This window comes from Cyanistes caeruleus, chromosome 5 (genome assembly GCF_971803275.1).
Source record: "Cyanistes caeruleus chromosome 5, bCyaCae1.hap1.1, whole genome shotgun sequence".
NCBI lineage: Eukaryota > Metazoa > Chordata > Aves > Passeriformes > Paridae > Cyanistes > Cyanistes caeruleus.
Genome location: NC_141705.1, coordinates 32,311,504 through 32,327,785, shown reverse-complemented (window position 1 = coordinate 32,327,785; position 16,282 = coordinate 32,311,504). Strand labels below are relative to the sequence as shown.

The following is a 16,282-nucleotide window of genomic DNA, read 5'->3' as shown; positions in this document are numbered from 1 at the left end:
TAGTGTTTTTGTTCATTGATTAAAATGAAAACTAGGAGTGTGCAGCTTTGAGCCCTGTGTCATTTTATGTATGGAAGAATAAAGTGGGCACTTGAAGAGCAGGAAGCAGAACCCTGCTCACAGGCTACCTTGCTTCCATCCCTAGAAATACCTCACTGCGTATTTTTTACCTCTTCTGCTGTGCAAGGGTCCCCAGCTGCAGGCGTGTGCATGTGTGAGCTGAGCAGAGTGGTGGATGTCACACCCCCTGGCTCTGTCCCCAGGTAAGCACCAGCTTCCCTCTATCTTCATGATCTCCTGTGTGAAAGTCCTGGGCCCAGCTCACCCCTCTGCAAACCAATCCGTTTGGTGTTCTTTCACAAATCCCTGTGAAATCCTGATGCAATACAGTACAAATGTATGCTTTTTTAGTTCAAGACCAAGCCTGGACAGAATTTTGCTTCTTAAGCATTGAAAACCTGCAAATATAACTTAAATAAATAAAGAAAAAAATTAAAAATAATTTTATTGCTATTTAAGATCTATGAAAATTTCACATTTTCAAAATGCACAGTGTACAAAGCAGGTGCACTTCCAATGTCAAAGCTTTTTTACAGTGAGGAGGTCAGAGCTCTCCTGCAGTTTCCAGCAGGGCTGCACCTTTCAGTACAGATTTTTCCACCCTGTTTTTTTAGCTGTTTGAACTACCCTGGAGCAGAGATGAAAACCACTAAAATGACAGCATGACTGAAATACTCCACAAGTGAACAATCTAGGAATTTATTTTTTTTTAATTCTTATTTTCTCCTCCTTGACTGACAGCAAAAACAGCTGGAATGGAAAGAATCCAGCTTTGTGTTTGGAGAAAAGAAGTCTTTGGGTATTTCATCAAATAATTGCGGTGGCTGAGATTTTTAGCTGGTTGTAGGGCCCTTTGCTGCTCCTGTGTTCCTACTAGTCAGTCTGGATTGACCTCTGTATTTATGGCATGAACTGAAAGAAGAGGGTGATGGCAGAGCCCTCTTGTAGAGGCTGTGGGTGCTTGCTGGGCCTTCCAGTGCCACAGCCTTCATCCTCCATCACTTGGTGCTGAGCCACTGAGGCACCTGGCAGTGGGGTGATCTGTGTGCCTTGCAAATGAGAGGCCACTCCTCTCCAAAGAATGAGCTCAGGAACATTGGCCCTATTAATTTATTTTCATTGGCATTAATAGGAAAAAGACCCAACCCCAAACCCTCTGTTGTCAGGATTTTCTTTAAATAGTCTGGAAACAGGAAATTCCTCTGGAAACAGGAAACAGATCTGACTATTACATATTAGTCTTAAATCTTTCAATTATCCGCTGCTGCCCATCACCTCTGACTTTTTGCTGCTCAGCAAAATTCTCTATTTATTTTTGAAAAGCTAGTATCTGGAGGTGTTGTGCAAGTCTCAAGGGTATGCTATCATGGAATAAATCAATGTATTTAGTTTTAAAGCTGGCAGGGCTGGTGTTTTTTGTGTCTATCATATCCATTATATGTATGACCACAGGAAATTTTTTTCCCTGTAGTTTGATATAGGGGTGTACAATCTGTTGATTAAATAAAATAAGGAAGAAAATGAGAATTGACATCACGGAAGTCAATGAAGGACAAGGTTGTTGGTTTTTTTTTTTAAGGTTAATAATCAAAGCCTACTGTCAAGAAAGGGCATACCAATGGAACTGGAATACTCTTAGAAATTCAGGGCCAGAAGCGACTTAAAGATATCTTCTAATCCATCTCCTTGCCCCTGAGAAGGCTAGATGTTTATCTTCAAAACCTCTGATGAAGGTGGTTTCACAACCCATCAACAAATCCTATGTTAGGCCTTTACTCTCCATGTTATCAAAAAATATTTTCACAATACCCTCAAAAATTTTTAGGTGTATAAAAGTAAGTATATATATAAGTATATAAGTCTATATATATAGTAAGGTTTTGCTCTTCTTTGTGCAGTAGAACAATTGTTGACCATCCTTTTCAAACACTTATCTGGTCTCAGGTCTCTATATATTCTCAGGATGTATTTGCCACCTCTGTAACCTCTTAAGCAACTGAGTTTTTCCCTATAGATCATGATTCCAAATGTCTTTTGGCTCTTGTTGCTTGCTTCTCAGACTCTGTGCCAAACATGCCTGCCTTTTGTTTGAAAGGGTTATTTCCTAGAGTGGGCAAAGTCTTCATCTGAAGCTGCAGAGCTGATAGCAGAAGGAAATAGCTGCCTTTTGAACTGTGCCTGTGATACCCTCCTAGTCTGTGCTTTGGGGGTCCTTGCAGAAGCTTTGTGTCATCGATTCCTGACCCATTTCTGAACTGGTTTGTAACTTCGGTGTTCTGGTGCCACTGCTCACTGCCGCCTCTCTCTTTATTCCACTTTTGTTTCTGTGGAGTCCTTCTTTCTGAGCAGAGCACAGAGCTATTAACTGTTCTGGGAATGTGTTGGCTCTTAAATAATCGCAAGCAGAGGCACTGTGCCAAGTTTTGGTTTGGAGTAACTGTTTTTTCTGCTTCCAGACCTTGATGTAGCTCCAGAGAAATAAAGGTGTTTACGGATGCTTTATGAATTAGCACCCTGGTTGCCAGCCCTTTGTAGCCAGGTCCCAGCTCAGGCTGGGTGCTGTGACACCTCTTGTGTTGTGAACATGCTTGTGCAGGTGGAAGTCTCTCCACTGATCTGTTGTGTTTGTGTTCAGATTGTCTCCCTGTCACGGTGCACTGGGTCATTCTCAAAGCATTTTGGTAGCCTCTTGTGCACAGGGTGCGATTCATCTTTGTTCACTTCAGCCTTGCTGCTGCCCTTGACACTGAATTCATTACCTCCTGGCTGTTCCTTCCAAGGCTGGCAGGGCATCAGTGCCTCACAGCCTCTTCCCAAAGCGCTCCAAGAAGTGCAGAGCTGCAGGGGTGACGGGGGATCAGCAAGCTGCATCCGCTGTCCAGCCTGTGTGATGTTGGGCTGTAGAGATCTCAGGAACCTGAGAGAGGAAGGCTCCCTGCTGCTCCCCAGCACTGCAGCTCACCCTTGCAGACCCAGGACACAGCATTCTTACCCATACCATGCACATCCTATTTGTAACCATACTTGATGCTTAGCTGACTTCTCCTGCAAGAGTCTCAAGCAGAGACAGGGGTAGTGGTTAACACCAGCTGCGAAGTGACCTGCTGCTGATAAATGTGGCTGTTGATCTCTGTACACCCTCCTGGGTAGCCAAGCAGGAAGTAGCTAACCTGGTGAAATCAATCTTGTACAGTGAGCAACCACCCTAAACTGAAATTCACTTCTGGTCCATGCTTTAAACATCACATCTCTGCCAGGCACCATGCACAGCACTGCTCAGCCCTGCAGTTCCACCTGATCCCTGACATTGCTCTGGTCCAGGACACAGTGCTTTTGATCTTAACTTCATTAGCTCTCAGCAGAGGGTAGCTGCTCTTGGCAAAGGATCCTAAAACAGTTGACACATTAGTAATGAATTAAAACAAACCTGAAATAACTCTTTGTTTTAATTCCAGCATAGCATGTTGAAGCAGTTCAAGTATGCTTTGGCATGCTGAGGAGTAATGGAGATTTTTTTTTTCCTGTGTTGGTTAGTTTGAAAAATAACGACTGATTGCAGCTGAAACAATAAAGACGTGTCTTCCAAATCAACTGTAGGTCTCGAAGAGTCTGCACTGTTCAGTGACTGTTCTGATACCTTCTTGGTCTAAATAAGTGTGATGGCTTTACCTTTGAAATATAACCAACGGGGGAAAAAAAGTCATTAGCCATTAGTCGGAGAGAAGCTTCCAAGTGATGTCCCCAGAAATGTACGGGAAAATAACAATAAATTACTTTTTTTCTTATCCAAGAGTAGTGATATTAATTTTTGTCTTTGTTGAATTTCTCTGGAGGCTGTTGTGTTATGTTCTAGAGTTTACCTGAGGTCAATGGGAGCCTTGCTGGTGATTTCATCATATCTCTATGCAGCTCTGTCGTGGTGACAGCTCATCTTTCCAGCTTACTTGGGGAGGAGGCTGGAAATCCTGATTCTGATGTAGAGGAGTGGAATAGCCAGCTAACCAGTCTGGCTGGGTGTTTTTGGTGTCAGCTTCCTGGATTTCTAAAAGGCAGCTGAATCTGGTTTTTTTGGTGTCCCTGAGCTGGGGTGCTGTGTTTGTGCCAGCATTTGGGTGGCAGCTCTTGACAGAGTCAACTCAAATGTATGTACAAATGTAATTTTGCATAGAGGCTGTGTTTCCTACTTATGCAGCAGTGACTTTTCAGGGCCCCTGAACATGTACAAGAGCTGGGCTGGGGCTCAGTACTTGCTCTGACTGGCACTTCCTACCAGCTCTGCCCAAGGATGTGGCTTGTGGCTGTAGCAGAGGAGGAGGGCTGCTGCGAGAGTAATCTCCCCAGCTGGCCAGACACACCTCCTGTGCTTCTTTCACCTGGGAGTAGTATTCAGAGCTCATAATATTTAATTATTGCTGCTCCCATCAATATGTACAAAGGTCCTAATCATTCTTGTAGTGTTCCCCAATGCTGGGCACTGAGCACAGTCTCTGGGACTTCAGCATGTTACTTTCTAATATGACCTTCCTGCAAATAATTTACCTGAAACAAATGGTCATTATACTCCTGTTGGTATGTGAATCAGAAGATTCTTTTGGTATAAAGCATGCTAGCATTTTGGAGCATGACTTCTCTTGAAGGCATTAAGTTTTCAAGGAGTTAAGTATGTTCAAGTGTATTTCACAGAGAGCCAAGTGAAAAACGGTAAGTAGGTTCCCTCTGCTGCCTTGAAGGAGGGTTGCTTTTATTTTTTTAAACATAGATGGCCTCTGCTGTCTGCCTTTCCTTTAAATAAATGCATAGCTGGTAGGTTTGTTGCCTTTTTGTTGGAGAACTATTGAAATTTGGACCTGTGGCTTCTCACATGTATTTTAAACATTTTTGTTGCTTTCTATAGAATATGAGTGGCTCATTGTGTGAAACAGTCAAATGGCTGGGTTTCTGATGGCCAGGGGCCTGGGACATGTGCTCTGGAAGAAGAAACTGAGGGATAGGGGTTTGTTCAGCCCTGAGGAGATGGCTTTGCAGGAGACCTTTCTGCAGCCTTCCCCACCTATGGGAAAATTGATGAAAAGGTGTCACCAGCTCCAAGGGACAAGGATTGCAAACTGGAGTGGGATTTTCTGAGAGAATATTATGATAAGAATATCTCCATGAGGAAAATTGCACATTGATGACTTGCCTAAAGACACTCTAGGAGCTTTGTTCCCAGAGGTTTTTGAGGCCCAGGTAACCAAGCCCCGTGCAACATCACATGAAGCCAGGATTGGCCCCACTTTGGGCAGGAAGCTGCAGACTTCCTAAGGTTTCTTCCCACCTGAACAGTCTTATTTAGTGACATCATCCATAAATACAGGTCTTGAAAGTGAGTGGAATGCAGTGGGGCTTGGGCTTGCATTCCCTTTGGTATTCCACTTCTAAATGGGGTTAAAAAAATGACTCTATTGTGATTGTGCTGAACTTGGTATTAGTGGGAAATTCTCTCATAGCAAATGTTTCCGTGAGCAATTGACTGCTGCCTGCCTAAGTGCCTCCCCATCAGGGAACACTGGCAGGGTGTTTATCTGTTGCGCTGCAAATACAGCCCTGAAGTCATCCGAGCCTTCAGCCTCGCTGTTATCCCCTTTTTCCAAATCGATGGGTAAATGTTGCCATACTGTACGAAGGGACCCAGATCATGCTGCAAATCCAGGTTTCATTGCAGGAAACCGGAAGAAAAGTAAGATCAGAGTTTCCTGGGCCGACTGGAGCTTGCTCTCCCCAAGCATGCTGGTCCTCCAATTGCTGGGGTGCCTCTTCCAGAGGTCAGGGGCTGGGCCGTCCATAGGTGGGGACGGCAAAGCCTTGGCAAGCACCAAAGCCGGTGCCCGGTGGGCGCGGGACTGACGGCAGCCGCGGGTGGCTCGGCATCCTGGCCAGCAGCGGCTGGCTTTGCTGCTGCGTTTTCACCACTGCGGCAGCCTGGGGAGCGCCGGGCAGGGATGGCCGGGAGCGCGGTGCGTGCCTCAGGAGCCCGACGGGAGCCGCTAGGGGCCCCTCCAGGCGCGGCGATGGCGCGGCCGCACCGCCGGGCCGGGGGAGGTACCGCAGTCGGATCCGGCCTCTTCAAGGATGGAGATCGTCTCCGCAGAAGGGAAGAGGGGAGCTGGTTCTGCCCCTCTACTCCGTTCCCGTGAGACCCTCACCTGCAGTACTGTATCCAGCTCTGGGATCGGCAGCACAGTAAAGGCGTGGACGTGTTGGAGTGGGTCCAGAGGACGGCCATAAAAATTATTGGAGAGCTAGAGCACATCTGTGGGGACAGGCTGAGAGTTCAGCCGGGAGAACAGAGGGCCCTGGGGAAACCTTTCAGCAGCCTTCCAGTACCTGGAAGGGGCATGTAAGAGTTAAAGAATTAGTATCATCGAGTCCAACTCCTGGCCCTGCACAGAACCATCCCAAGACTCACACCAGGTGCTGGAGAATATTCAAAGATTTCTTGAACTCTATCAGGCTTGGTGCTGTGACCACTTCCCAATGCCCTATGAGTGAAAAACCTTTTTGTTAATATCTAGCTTGAGGAAGATGGGGACAGACTTTTTAGCAGGGCATTTATTGATAACGCAAGTGGTTGTGGTTTTAAACTAAAAGGGGGATTTAGACTGGATACGAGGAAATTTTTATGAGGGTGGTGAGGCGCTGGAACAATTTGCCCAGAGAGGAAGTAGAGGCCCCATTTCTGGGAACATTCAAGGTCAGGCTGGATGATGATTCGAACAACATGATCCAGTTGAAGATGTCACTGTGCGTGGTATGGGTTTGGACCTTTAAAGGTCCCTTCCAACCCAAAGCAGTCTGTGATTCTGTGAAAAGGGAGGCAATGCATTGTGGCCCTCTATTTTTTGGGGATCTTTGGCACCCGTCCCCTTACTGGATCCCCAGATGAACCCCACAGGAGGTGAGCTGAGCTGAAACAGCATCAATGGGTGCATGTCTGTCCCAGCAGTGGACCAAGGCAGATTCCTTTCCAAATCTGATCTGTGGCTCAGCCTCCACAAATCCCGTGTTTTGCACCAATTTTTGTCTTTCTGCTGACACCCAATGTGAGATTGCAGAAATGCAAAGCTGAAGGTATTACTTCTGCCTTTTCGGCTCTGGATTATTTTATTCTGCCTCTGCTTGTCATAGTCTTTGGGAAATCTGTGCCACTTCAGGTCTCTGGTACCTACTTATTCCTTATTTTCCTTTTTGTCCTGCCTCTCTACTTAGTCATGGGGATTTTTAAGGCAGAAATTACTGGTGGTCTGAAGACTTCAGCTGCATAAATTTATCATATGGATTGTGTTTGGCCATTGCAAAGTGTGTTTGACAGTACTAAGGGAAGTGGCTAAATGCCTTGGTGATTTATAGTCCACTTAGGGTACAAACATAATTATTCATTTACCTCATCAAAACAGAGAAGTTCAGCATTAATGAGGGTAGTTCATCACAGCTCAGCTGCCCTGATCTAGTTTAAACTCAGGGATCTCAGATGGGCTCTGGGAAGGATGTAAAGAGCAGAGCCTGCATGCTTGGTGTGTTCTCAAGCAAGGTGTTGCTGCGTGTTTGCCCTCTCCTTGCAGCCTGCTCCATTTGGCCTTGCAGTAATTGCAAGTGAAAGAAAAGGGAAGTATGTTTTTTTCTAACATGAATGCTCCTGGATGTATTTTTACGGTTTTTGGGTACTATTCTGCTAAGTGTAGTGTACATAGTCCATATAATAGCAAAGATTATGCATTTAAAATGTTGGGTAACCAAACAATATTGAGGTACTACTTCACTTTCAGAAGCTTTATTGAATTTTTGGCAAACACTTCTATGAAAATGGTATATATGTTGTCACTTAAAAACAAGTCACACGTGATCAACTGATGAAAAGCATGTTTTACTCTATTTTTCCTTTTCTGCATCTCCAAATGATATAAATTTTTATTTATTTTTCTTTAGTTTAGAGGCATGCCAAATTGGCCTTTTCAGTATAGACTCATTATTTTTATAACCTTAAGTACAACAGCACTGGGAATGTAGTTCTGAGCTGAAACTTGAGCTGCCAACTTTTTGCCTTGCAGTCAGATTTTGCATTTGCATTTTTAAGTTTGTAAAAAACTAGGGAGTTTAAAGTTGTGCAAATGGTGCTTCAGCATGTTTCAGTAACAGTCAGGCTGCAATGCCTGTCTACACAGCTCACCCCATCTGCCTGTCTCTTCCCCTCTGTTTTTTTTTTTTTCTTTATATTGTTTAGGTTTGACTGTGTCTAAACAACAGGCTGGCTACCTATACACAGCATCTTCTGCTATTTTAAAGTGTAGATTTACAGTACAGAAATACATGGGAAAGGCTTCAGAGGTGAGAAGAATGGTGAAAGGGAGGAAAACCCCTTCATGACCCATGATTTTTAAGAGATAAATGAAAGATATGTTTCTATTAGCTCTACCTCATGAAGATTTTAACACACCATTTCCCATCTTCTTACGATGGGAGGTCTAGGAGAGGAATTGAACTGCTCATTCATCAATCCATCAGCAGTAACCTGGTTGTTTCTTTCACAATCCCAGCTGCTCAGTCTGCAGCAGATGGGTTGCCCCTCCACAGCCTTTTTTGTTCTTTCTCCATTTTTTAGAGGTCAACTTCTGTTTCCACAATATCTCTTCCTTCAAAGCTGCTTTTCACAGAGCTGTCTGTCCTCATTTTCAACCTTGTCCTGCTCTGTAGCTCTCTTGGATGTGCAGTGCTCTATGGCTTGTTCCTGCTTGTATCCCATGGCTGTGCATCTTGTTCCTGGGAGGGGAAATGGTCACCAGGATCTAGTAAGCAACCTGAAGGAGTCCAACCAGCATGCAGCCTTTTACCAGCCTGCCAGGTGAGCGTACAGTGTCAAGCCAAGACAGCAGGAATGAAGGGCAGGAGGTGTGATGAAGACAGACAGGTCAGGGGGAAGGACTGCCAGGTTCTGCACACCTCCTTGCCCTCAGGTGTGGTCCCATCCTGGGATGTGCCACTAATGCCTTTCTGACCCTCTGGAGGCTTGTCTTAGCTTCAGTGTAGCAGGCTGAGACATAAATGCACAAAGGAGAAGAAAGAAGGCATTTTGAAAAGTTTTTCATTGATTTAATTGATCAAGATTTTCATTGATTTTCATTGACATGGCAGCAAGTCAGAACAGACATGGCCTGGAGCTCAGCCCTGATATCCCAGTGATCTTTACTTTTTAAAGCACAATAATAACAAACATAGCAAAGTGTGCAAGAGAACATGACAATCTCCTCTCCCTTTCCATCTCTCTCTCTACCTGTGCTTCTCTTTGGTCCTGGGAATGTTCCTCTTTTACCAAAGAGGGTAGAAATTATGGGATTTACTTCTGAGCAGCCTATAGAATAGCCTGGGGCAAGTCATTCCTAGAAGGTGCTTTCCTCTTCTTAAATGGGTCATTTAACATTCACAGCTAAATAGCAAAGCAGGGAGGGGAGAGAAACAAATGGGGAAATAGTTTCCTGAAAGGAGGAAGAAAGAGCTGTTATTCATATTCAGTCATCAGAATATTCTTAGATGTGCGTGGGAACAGCCTAACAAAAGCAGGGAGATAGAGAGAGGCAAGCCAGGTGACAGTGATGTGCCTGGGACAGTCATGAGGGAGTTTGAGCCATGTCATCCTTAGACAGAGACATGGTAGTTCTTCTCGAAGGAGGTTTCTTCTTTATTGTCCCTCTTGGTCTCCTTCATCTGGTACAGGGAACTATAGGAGAGGGGGTGTTTATAAGTTGTTAGTTGTGCTGTTGCTACTCTGGTGCAAGGTGCTCTAGAGAGCCATGCAAAGGTTCCAGGTGCACTCAGGTGCTGATCTCAGGTTGCACTCCTGGAGATGCCAAAGTGTTTGTCTGCTTCAGTGTGCTCTACCAGGATGGCAGGATTGTGCCAGAGGAGCAGGGGCAGTTCTTGTCAAAGTGATGGGAAAATGTGGCTCTCAGAGACCTGGAGAAGCACTCTACACAAGGAGTTTGTGTGGCCTGTGGGGAGGAGGACAAACTCCTGAGGGATCTGGTTAAAGGTTTGAGGCAGGTTGGGAGAACAGCAAAGGATTAGAGCTTACTGCCTCTCTCTGTTCCCTACTGTCAGATCACTTTAGACCCTAGTCAGATTTCATTACTTTGGACAGATAATTAGCAGCCACTCTCACTCAGCAATTAGGGGAGTGTGTGATGATATTGCTGAGGTGGGGAGAAAGTTGTGCCTGCAAAGTCCAGCTGGCAGTTCTGCTTTCATCTGTGTGCAGTACCCAGTGGTAGAAGGTCCTTATGTCCCTGTGCTTCATTCCCATGGCAGCAGGAGGTATTGTAGGTACTGTATTGTAGGTACTGTATGAGGCATTGCAATAGACTACTTGGATGTTGGTTTGGCTTTTTTTTTGCCACTGGCCATCTGAAATGAAAGACTGATAAAACAGATTTTAAAGGATGATATGCAAGGCAAGCAGTTTGTGGAAACTGTAGAAATGCTGGTGTTGCTCTGCATGGTTGGCATGGCTAAGGGAGGTGGGAAGGGTTGTGCTGAACTTCTGTGGCAAGAGAACATGAGAAGTTTGATGGTCATCTCTCCAAGCTTTCATAAAATACTAGATCTTGGATTACAGTGGCAGCATCAGGATTTAAATTCTGTGTCTATTATGCTGTAGCTAAAAGGAAACCAAGTGTATTAATAGGTAGCAAGGCTTTGCACCTGCTTAATCAAATTATCCTTCTTTGACATATTTCACTCCTGTAGATGCTCCTAATAGGTGCTGAGGGATCTAGTATGGCATAAGAAATAACATTTGTGTTCCCCGTTACATTTATTTCCCTGATCAAATGAGGCTACCAGGATGACCCATCTGACTCCTGTGATATTTCTATAAAGAACAGAATTGAGGACTGTCCTTGTGATTAGTGTATTAAAAGTATTAGATTTATTGTCTTAGCTGTGCTGTGTTTTCTCATGTTCTCTCTCATGCTGATTGCTAATGACAGGCTTTGGCAGGAGCTAGTCTAGGCAGTCCTTTCTGTGATGGGAACCAGATGGATGGTTTTGCTCTGGCTGCCCCTCCCATTGAGCACCAGGAGCAGGAGAGGAGGGGGAGCCCTTTGGGGGGGAGAGGGGGCATTTGTAGAAAACTCAGTGAATGGCAGAGAACCAGTTCTTGTCTATCCACCACTTCTCTTCCCTTGAGGCTTCCAGTTTTGCAACTTCTAACCTCACCCTTGGCTCCAACTTCTTGGCTTTCAAGCGATTGTTCTGTGTGTTACATTTTCATTACTGGTAAAATTGATGGAAAATCACATTTTATTATGTGAAAAATGCAGTGTTCTTGACTGTCAAAGCTCTATTCAGCTGGAAAAAATCTATGTGAGGCACTCTTTTATATTTCATGTATTTTGTGCATTGGTTGGAATGAAAAAATAATGAAAGGCTGTATTTTGTCAACTTTTGCATCTGTCTGACTGGCAGCACTGACTGATTTGTTTTTTAAATGTATTTATTTCTTGCAGTAAGCACTATTATTCTCCACCCTTTCACGATAAATGCAAATAATATGTGGAATGTGCAAATAATATGGGAAAAAGAGAGATGCAAATTATTCAGTCCCTCCAGGTAGGTCTGAGAAGAAACTGGAAATGTGACTGCAGCATGAAAACGTGCTGTCTTTATACCAGCTGCAGCAGTGATAACAGGGCTACTGTCTGTCTATGTTCCAGGTTTCTGTGAACACATCTATTGTATCTTTTTTAATTTGTTTTTTCTTCTTCTCTTTTTCCCCTTTCCTCTCCTGCTGTGAAACTCTAAATGGGATCTGGGCACTCTAAATATCTGAAGTACATCACTCACAAACCCTTCTGCCCTTTGTGGGACCACATCTGCTCAGGTGTGGTAAGCCCAAACTGCTGAGGCTCTTGGGCTGAGCACAGGGCATGAACTAAAAAACCTTGGTGTTAGGGAGGACAGGTGGATACTGCTCCTGAGATCCAGACTAGAATACCTTTTAGCCTGAATCAAGCTTCCCCTCAGGGGAGAAACGTGGCTTCCCTTCCTGCACAGCCATGTGCCAGCTGTGTTGGTGCGTGGGCATGAGTCAGATGGAAGGGAGCCAAACTGATTGGCATTGTGAGATGCTGAAGCTCTTGGGATGTCTTTGCAGCAGGAATGGGTTTTGTTCCTGCCTTGCCATTGTCCCTAACCATGCTCCTGCCTGGAAGAAGTTGTCATGCCACTCTGCACTGGATGTGACCCTGGGTGTCTCAGCCATGCTCTTGAACACTGTGTGAGGCCGTAACCAGGGGAGGACAGTGAAGTGCAGCTGACACACCCATCCTCTCAGCAGCCCGGGTGTGCTCTGTGGATCAGGCACACCTGTGATTCAAGATCTCCTTGCAACCTGAAAACAGTGTTTTCTTTTATTACATTTTTTGGCTTTTTTTTTTTTTTTTTTTAATATCAGAATTGTTTTCCTACTTAGATCACTGTAACTGCAATTTCAAGTGAAGGACCTGTGAAAAGAGGTGTCAGGGTGTTCCTGCCCAGCATTATTTCATTGTTGCCATGTGAAAAATTCACTCCCAATTCCAGTGAAGATTTTAATGTGATAACAAATTTTCAGTTATTCTAAATATTAAAAAAGTGATGTCTTTATTCTTGCTAGTTCTATATAGATTTTTCTATCAGTGCAGGGAAAAAAAAGTAAACTCTACAGTAAAAGCTTACAGACAAAATGGTAGAAGTAAAAGCTTACAGAAAGATCTAGAAAATCCTCCTTTATAACTGAGACATGCTTTATTTCTGCACTTTTTGACTCCCAACTCTGTATGTGCTAGAAGCTCTTCAGTGCGAGCTATTAGTCATTAGGAGAACCCTGGTCTGGAGAGCTTCCTGGCTGGAGGAGGGCACCTTGCTATGCTTTTGTAGTTAATTTGCTCCAAAATCTTGTGAGGGTGCTGAGCTTGTGAGGACTTGCTGGCTGGAGAGTCAGCGGTCAGCAGCACATTTGTTTGAGTGAAGTCAAAGAGAAGAGGATTCCAGAAGCTCCTGCTCAGAGCAGTGCCAGCTGTGAGATCAGACAAGGCTGTTCAAGGCTTGATCCAGTCAGGTCAGACTGGAAAGTCTCCAGAGATGTGGATAGCACATCACTGCTGGGCAGCCTGTTCTAGGAAACTCTTGATATTTTGATGTTTGTTACCACGTGGCACTTAGAGTGGTCAGAGGTAAATATGTGGCACAGCTCTCTCTGTAGATGATATTCTTGAGACTCTGTTTAGGAGGTGTGTGTGTAATGACCCCACAAGCCTAGGACATTTCTCCTACATGGTGCTCCCTGCCATGAAGAGGTGGGTACAAGGGATGAGGACCTGCTTTGTCCTTTTTTGGGGGTAGGTATGGGGTAAGCAAAGCCATCCTGCTGATCCAGGGTGCAAAAACCAGTTCAACCCTTTCTATCCCTGGCTTTTCTTGACCTTTTTGCCACAACCACATAAAAGTGATGCAATAGGAATGGTGGTGCTTCTGGGCTGTCCTCCTTTCTCCCCAGTAAGTGATACATCTGTCCTGGCTGAAATAGTTTGCCCTGGATTTGGCAACCTGGTAGCTATCACTGCAGTTAATAGCAGGGCTGAGCCTTGGTGTCCACTGCTGGCAGAAATAATTCTCACTATTTATGTTCCGGCACAGGGCTGGGACATGGGGGACATTGCAGCACCTCACTCAGGGCCTGAGATCCCCAGTGCAAGCCTTCAGAGAGACAGGCACCTCCTGCAGCTTCAGCTGGGGATAGAAAACCAAGCCTCACTGGCAGGATGCAGCCCAGGAGGTGCCTACAGGACTCCCTGCACATTTGCATTTTCTAATCTGCTGCCTAAAGCATTATCTTGCTTGTTCAGACAAGTTATTCACCACATCAGGAACGTGTGGGAAAATAACTCAGTCAGGATAACCAGAGGAAAATAAATGGTTGTGTAGTTGGCCATTTGGAGCTGAGCTAGCTTGGGAATTTTTTTTTCTTCAGCAACACCCTGAAAAAAATGTAGTGTGAATGGGTGTGAAATATAAAGAGAGTTTGCTTCCTTCTTGCATAGGCATATATCCAAAAAAAGACAGCAGTAAATATAGAGACATCTACTGCTAAATGCTTTAGCATAGTGGGGCTTTAAAGGATCTAAAGGCTCAGTGTGTTTGACTTGTAGGACATTGGACCTTCCCCACTGAAATGAGCTTTGAATACAAGGGAAGTCTCTGACACAACAGAAAGGAGAAGCCACAGTGATCACCCAGGGTGTTTCAGTGCGCCGCTCAGTCACCTAGACTCTGCTTCACCCCTTGATTCTCCATTTGTGCTTGAAGAGAGGATTCCAGACAAAATGTAAGTACAGAGGGGAGAAAACATGTCCTGTGTTAGGGGCAGCAAAATGAGACTACAGTGGGTCAGATCCCAAAAGACATTGATGTTTGTTGCTGGGGTGTGGAAAAAAAAATGTGTTCAGGCTACAGCACTTCTGAAAAATGCAGAATTACTTCTCTTCTGCAAGAGGTAAAGTGGATTTCACAGCTAGTGTTTCTGTTGCTATTTAGGAGACATCAGCGAAAAAGAAGAGGATAATGCCTTCTGCTACTGTAGAAATGCCAGTGTAAACGATTTATTTCCTAATTAGTAGACATTGCTCTAATGATAGAGATATTTAACAACAAGTTATTTGTATCATATCAAACCCTGTATTCTAGAGGTGGCTTTTCCCCCTCTGTTGGGTGTTAAAACAGTTGCATGGATTAATCACACTATAGTGCAGCCAAATAGCTCATCCCTGCTTGACTCGGGGAGAAGAGGCTTTTTGGCTTGATATACACATGAAGAAAATCACATCCTAATTCTGAAAAGTATATTTGAAAATAAAAGCTGAAGTTTAAATTAAAAAAACTAAACTAAACACCTTGTTCTTCCCCAGTAAATGAGGTCATGCAGCCTGATTGCCTGGCCCATCTGTTGCTGTTCATAAGTATATTATATTTTTAAAGGCAAATATTAACTGGTATTATGTAGTTATCTACTTTTTTTTTTTTTTAAATTTCTCTCGGCTTGTCAAGCACTGTCATTATATCAACCGCTGTTCTTAAAACAGGATTTTGGTTAAAATAGTATATACCTGCCATCTGGTTGAAAAATGTAAGCTTCCTACACAACTAAGTGGAGTTGAACTACGGTATTAGGAATAGCTCGTGTTCTCTTGAAAATAGCAGCTGATGGCAGATTGCAGAAATCAGCCAGTTATCAGTTGTCATTAAGCTATTTGATATCTGACACACATGGAAAGCATGCTATTTATAAGTATGCAATGTTACAGAAGTATTCCTTTTTTTTCTTTTTCTCCTTCCCTTTACCCGTTTAAATATGTTGGTTTGACTGGACTGGAAAGCAAAGTCTCCCTTAATATTCACAGAATAGATGTGGTGCAGACTGAAGGTGTGCCAGACTGTTTGTAACATTTATGTCGTCAAAAAGTGATCTGAGAGGGGTATAGCAATAAATTTGGTGCTCCTGTGCTATAGAGCTGTGTCTAAAGAGAAATGTCAGCTACAAAGAGCCAAAGAAACAGAAATATGTGGAACTAACTGGTAGAAGATTGCAAAGCTAGAAATCACAATGGAAAAGACGCATGTTACTTCAATATGCATTTGCATTTTGGCTAGCAGGAGAAAAGAGCTCAAGTCTTAGCATCAACTGAAGCAGAAACACTAAAGGCATAATTATTTGCTAACACTGGGCAAGGCACCAAAGACTCTCAGAAGTATAGGTTAGTCACTGTCATGAAAGCTTAATCCTAACCACTAAGCAAGGACTCGTAGAACACAGGGCAGAGGGTGCTGCTGGAGAGGGCAGGGAGGCACAGTGATGCTATGACCTGTTCCCTTGTCATACCCTGTGAGGTATATGGTGGCTACAGAAAACAAAGCAGAAACAGCCTGTTCAAAAAGAGGGATTAAGAATTATTTTGTGAGTGGAAATGTGAACAAAAAAAGAAGTCAAAATAGGATGGGGTGCTTTCAGGCTAATGATTTTATTCAGAGGTAATGTGAGGAGGTGGTATTTTCATGTGGGCTGAGGGTTAGACCCTGATTAATCTGTAGCAATGACATTGAAATCTTGTGAGCACATCCTGCAAGTCTTGGTAAAAAATAAATATATATCACCTATAAA

General features: G+C 44.0%; 1 protein-coding gene across 6 annotated transcripts in view; it reads left to right on the top strand.

Moving 5' to 3' along the window:
* The window catches only part of STOX2 (storkhead box 2), a 136,703-nt gene that overhangs the window by 30,445 nt on the left and 89,976 nt on the right, over positions 1 to 16,282 (top strand). The window contains exons 1-2 of one of the 6 annotated variants that reach the window (XR_015287599.1): positions 6,087 to 6,510; positions 14,277 to 14,452. The exons of 2 other annotated variants lie outside the window; for them this stretch is intronic. The gene's annotated coding sequence lies outside the window, so the exon portion shown is untranslated. Of the gene's footprint in view, positions 1 to 6,086; positions 6,511 to 12,070; positions 14,453 to 16,282 lie in introns of those variants that run through there. 3 more of the 6 variants (XR_015287600.1, XM_086891625.1, XM_086891622.1) reach the window with 3 other exon arrangements.